We start from the raw sequence: 6023 nt of genomic DNA, 5'->3' as shown, positions 1-6023 counted from the left end.
TTTTTTTTTTTTTTTTTTTTTGCTTATATCGAGAGGAAACGAAAAGTGGATAGAAGTATTTTTAGACGGTGAATAATTAGTATAGAGATCATGAGAGAAGGAGAAAAAGGAAAAATAAGAACTACGGACAATAATGAATGAGGAAAAGACAATATATAACAAACCAGTGTATCTGGATTAAAGATTCTCAGAATGGTCAGTCAGTACAACATTGTCACCGGTACCAAAATTCATTTCATGGGTGAGAAATTATATCAGTTTAAGGAGATTAAAAGCATGAGTCGGATGAAACTGATGACAATGGCAAGAACTATTGCCAGAATTACTTATAGCAGATAGAAAACGATTGCCAGAATACTTTAATTGAAAAGTGGTCAAAAGATTTTATAATATATGTCAGTTTTGAACGAATATAGTTTAGGTAAATCGAAGATATATAAAATAGAGAAAATAGAGAAGATATAGGAAAATAAATTTGAAATTTAAAATTTTAGTATGTCGAAGAGCACTGGGATAATTACAATAGCGAGTCGTATAAAATGTAGGAGATAAGATGCTTAGATTGAAAATAAACACTTAGCTAGTAATATAGGTATGACAGCCCTATAAAACATACTGTAGTAAAACGGGATTAGGGTAAAAAGGGATAAGATAAAATATATAATGTGTTAAGTTTAAAGGTTAAGAATAAGAGTTTAGAATTAGCAGAAATAAAACTTTATATAAGTCATGCAGTAAGTTGCGAATTCTTTAGAAATGGAGTAGTAGATAAAGCCGTAGAGAGGGAAAATTGATAGTTAGCTAGTAATATGCATATAACGATCCTCTAGAGGGAACTGCAGGAACAGGGGATTGGGGTAAAGCGTATATGTATGAAGTTTAAAATCATAAAATTACAAGTAGAAAATTACAATATAAAAAATTGTAAATTATAACTTGAATGTGACATTCATCTTGGAACAAACGGCCCATATACACTCACCTAAGAAGGCCTTAATGGATGACCTGACACTTCTATCTATAGACAAGCAAATCTTGCAGAGTGCCCTCACGAGGCTAGACGAGCTGATAAAGCAATAAAGGATGCAATTTAGAGCAAAAAAGACACGTATTCTAACATTTATTAGGGCAGTGAAAAAATTAAAGTAAAATTTAAAATAGCAACAGAAAGTATTCCAACAGTTAAAGAAGAACGCGTAAAGAGCTTGGAGTGTATATAGGCTGGAACATTGCCAGAGAAGAGTCGTGGGATGCAGATAATAGAACAATCCGGATGTGGACTAACAGTAATTGATAAATAAAATTACCAGGGATGTAAAATATGGCGCTTTCAGTTCGGCTTATATCTGCGCCCTTCGTGGCCATTTTTAATATACGACGTGGTGCTATCACGAGTTCAAATAATTGAACAAAAATGCAATGTATTCATTAGAACAGCTCAGCTATTTATCGTAAAAGAGACTCGTTGCAGTTACCACTGACATCAATAGTCGAAATTTATGAAGTAAGGAAGATGCGTACGGTAATGATGCTAAGAGTGTCGAAGGAGCTAAAAATCAGGTGTAATCCATCAGATTACTATGCACAGTAGTTAAAAGCGTTGGAATAATTTCTGGAATATTGGAATAGTTTCAGTTTTCAAAAAAGGTTAATGATTTCATAACTTGCTCTCGGATTCATTTCGTTTTCCAAATGTTTTAATTGTTTCAATAACATTGTCTAACAGAGGTTTATTAAAAGGAAATTTAGTATTAATTTTCGAGAAAAATTTAGGTATCGCAGAAGTCATCAACACCAAGGCAATCCGTGTGAATCTTGATAAATCCAAGTCCTTTCGATTTATTATATTGTTGCAAGCAAAGAAAAAAGATACGACTAGAAATAGTTTTAAAATGGATTTACCAATCTCGTGTCTCAAAGAACAGTGATTGTTAACTATTTCTTTAAACAATTTGGCTTTAATGAATTCCTCTCCATATTTAGACAGAACTAAATCTGGGCGAACAGTTTTGGTTAACTGTATAAATTCAACGAGTAACGTGTGATAATGTTCCTGAATACCTTTCATATCTGTAAAACCGTACATGAAAAATGTGGTAACAAACCATGTATCGCTAGCAGTTTCAGGTTTGGCAAGCACTGCGGTAGCTATTGAAAATATATAACTGCAAATGATTTGAAAACTCATAAGAAATACGTAGCTTGAATAAATTGCCCATGCTATAAAAATTGGCAATGACATCAACGGTAAAATTACAGTAACACACTTGAAAATACGATTACGTTTCTTATAGAGAGGTAAAATATACACTTTGAAATAACTTAATGGTAAAGTTAGAATCAAATATACGAAGGGGATTCCGTAATAAACGAGACACAGAAGTAATTCGCAAATAGAAAATACAGCAAATAAAATCGTAATCACAATAATAGGCAAGAATAATATAAATTTTGGAACATTTTTATCCCATATTTTTTTTATACGTTTAATCCAAGTACTAAATAGTAAGTGCCAGAAATTTGGGTTTGCAGCAACAGAAATATTAGCTTTCATTATTGCAAGGAGTCGATCATAATCCCGAAGTGTAGTAACATTCAAATTACCAAACTCCACTAAAAAATTTTTATCTTTAATGAGAAATGTGCAAGTGGATTCTTGATATAATGCATTATAAGCGATAGTATCACTTAAACGACTTGGAAGAACTAAGAGAATAAAGTTAACAATTATGTAACTGATTATCACAACAATGGGATTCAAAACAAAACTATCTGAAAGTTCATTACCTTTAGGGATCCCTAGAATGAAGGAGCGATAGCCCAATGGAATGCGATCATGGGAAAATATTGTCAACGTTTCATATAAAAAAAAGTAATACATTAAAAGATCCAGGAGAATTACTGAGAGAGAAAGCAGAATAAGAATACTTCTTCTTAGTCTTGAGACAAAGAAAGTCGAATGATGAAAACAAAATAACCTCGATGAAAAATACGAAAAACTGTAAATATCATGTTTTACACAAATCCATTCCGATTTGTCTGGCAATAGGTATTCAGTTGTAAATTCATCGTAATGTAATTGTTGCTGGTTAGGTTCACGGGAATCTGGCGATGCGTGCGCAGTTGACAAAACTACTTCCTTATCAGCTGATTGTTGCCGGTTAGGTTCACGAGAATCTGGTGATTTGTGCTCAGTTGACAAAGCTAATTCCTCGTCTGCTGATTGTTGCTGGTTAGGTTCACGGGAATTTAGCGATGTGTTTCCAGTTGGCAAAGAGTGGTTAGCTGATAGGGGTAATTTAGCTTCTGATACAAAACTGATCAATAATGGAAATATAGCCCACAGAACTGCTCCAACAATATTTGCACAATCGACAAACATACTATTTTCAATGATGTTTCCAGAACAAACGGATTTCGATTCGTAAGTGTGGTTATCGTCATTATGTAGTAGACAGCAATAGTTCTTCAGTATCTCTCGATTTATACCCAATCTTCTGCATGCCAATAACGTAGAAAGGCTGTTATTCCTCAAGCGACGAGACAAATTTATAAAAAAACACATGTATCCAGATTCTCCCATCTGCAAGTCATCGATAAATACGATTCTCCTTAATTCTTCGAAAATCAAATTTACCACATTGTATCTCTGAATATTTTGTTTCCCACAATTTATATCGACAACAATATTTAGAGAAGCAATGTAGACATCTAATATATTAAATGAATGAATTGAAAAATCAAAGAGGACATTTTTATACATTACTAAACCATCTGGATTATCTGGAATCCACATGAAATGCCTCGCATTTGCAAAATAATCCAGTGGTACAGGATTCAGAAGGCCGTCAAGCTTTTTATCAGCTATATGGACTTCAAAATTGAAAACCAGTTTGCCTGATTTTACTAAACGAGTTAAAATTTGACTGACATTGTGAGAAATTTTAATCTCACAATTATTTCCGATTTTTTTCGCATGTATGTTTAATGATGTCAGTGAGATAATAATGGTGATTGATAAAAATACTGTTACAATCTGCATGACTGCCGTTTTCAATTATCTGTAATAAAGAAAAATTGAACACATAAACAAATGAAGAGTTAATTTCATTTTGCTTATTTCGTAACTATTTGAAATTGAGAATATTTATTCAAAACTGAAGTTAAATGTCTTGTAGCTTATTTAGTTTAGTTTTTGTTCATAATCTTGCTGAGTTTATTTTCGTATCAATCCTTTGAAAATTAATATTTAGATTTCTTTGAGTAAAAATTTTTTTTTAAATGATACACTTTACATGGTATTTGATGGCTCTGAGATGAATCTTGCTCCAATTTTATCAAAAGAGTAAAATTGCTATATCAGTTGAATCAAGTGATATTTGAACTAAAAAGAAATGTATGGAATTAATAATGGAAATCATTTTCATCATTTTAATAGGTTAAAGGCAGAAAGCTGACAGAATTGTTTACATGTCAATAAAATGCTTTGCAGTGTTTTGTCTGTCTTTATATACTTCAAATTTCTCTGAGGTCGACTTATCCGTTCGGGGCCGATAAAAACTTAACTATTTTCAGCCATTATACTGCTGCCCTGCTGGTGCCTACTTTGAGCTTTTAGTCGAATGAATCGACGCTAGTACTTACTTTTTAAGCCTGGTTCATATCTTATCGATCAATTTGCCAGGCCGCAAACATTCCCCCCCCCCACCAAACTTACACACATCCACCCAACGTATATATGTATATATATATATATATATATATATATATATATATAAAATGGTATTTTTATATAAGCTTAAAGCTTATGGCGGTCAGCGTGCATTGACTGAGGAAAATAGTCTAATAAAGTCTAATAAGCCCTCGACAGAAAAAAAGAAGGCTTTCCTATCCGCGTTCCATTGTTAACGCGACTGTGTTATCTTTACACCAGCGAATTGGTCTCCCTTTTCTTGTCAAATTTAAGAACTATAATAGTTCGTGTTTGTTTTATATATGTAAATAAACTTCCTATGTGCTTTCAGTGCGAATGGTTTTTATACTGAGCCCTTTTTACAATACTGTAAATGATAATAATGGTATTTTTATACAAGCTTAAAACTTATGGCTATCACCGTGCAATGACTTGGGAAAATAGTTAACAAAGGGATGTGGGTTCGGCTCCCATACGGATAGGAAAGACTTCTTTTTTCTGTCGAAGGCTTATATGCCCCCTTATTAGACTATTTTCCTCAGTCAATGCACGGTGACTGCCATAAGCTTTAAGCTTGTATAAATATACCATTATTATTATTTACAGGATTGTAAAAGCGGCGCCGTATAAAAAAACCATTCGCACCGAAAGCATATATGTATATATATTAATCAATATATATACAAACACACACACATACGATGGGCTTCTTTCAGTTTCTGTCTGCCAAATCCACTCACAACGATTTGATCAGCTCGAGGCTATAGAAGAAAACACTTGCCCAAGGTTTGATGCAGTAAGAGTGAACCTCAAACTATGTGGTTGGGAAACAATTTTTTTACCACACAGCCACGCTCATGCCTTTGTTCGATAAAATTTAAATGCCATTTTTTAACTGTGAGTATTTAGGAGACTGTACTGAGACGAATTATATTGTTGTAAACTCTTACGCATTTCCTTATACAGTGCGCTTGGTAAAATAACTTCATCACTATTTCTATGGTGTCAATGTATCCAGTTTTTCTCCGCTGCTCAGACAGAATATAGGGATTCCAAGAATGGTAGAAGAACGAAAGCAAGCTCAGATCATTGTTTATTCTTCGATCTGGATGTGAACTCCAGTGAAGACACCAACATGCTAAAAATGACAACTAAATATCCCTCATATCCCTTAAATTTTTAGAAAAGGATGCATTAGATAGAATACTTCCAAGTGGGCATTACATCTTTGTAGACAGGATAGTGGTCGGAGATGGATTGCTTTGTATAATAGAACTACTTGTTCAAGGCTGACCTGCAGCTAAACAATAACATCAATACCAACGACCAC

Source organism: Octopus bimaculoides, chromosome 5 (assembly GCF_001194135.2).
Source record: "Octopus bimaculoides isolate UCB-OBI-ISO-001 chromosome 5, ASM119413v2, whole genome shotgun sequence".
In the NCBI taxonomy this organism is placed as follows: Eukaryota; Metazoa; Mollusca; class Cephalopoda; order Octopoda; family Octopodidae; genus Octopus; species Octopus bimaculoides.
Note: the sequence above shows the minus strand (reverse complement) of the source record.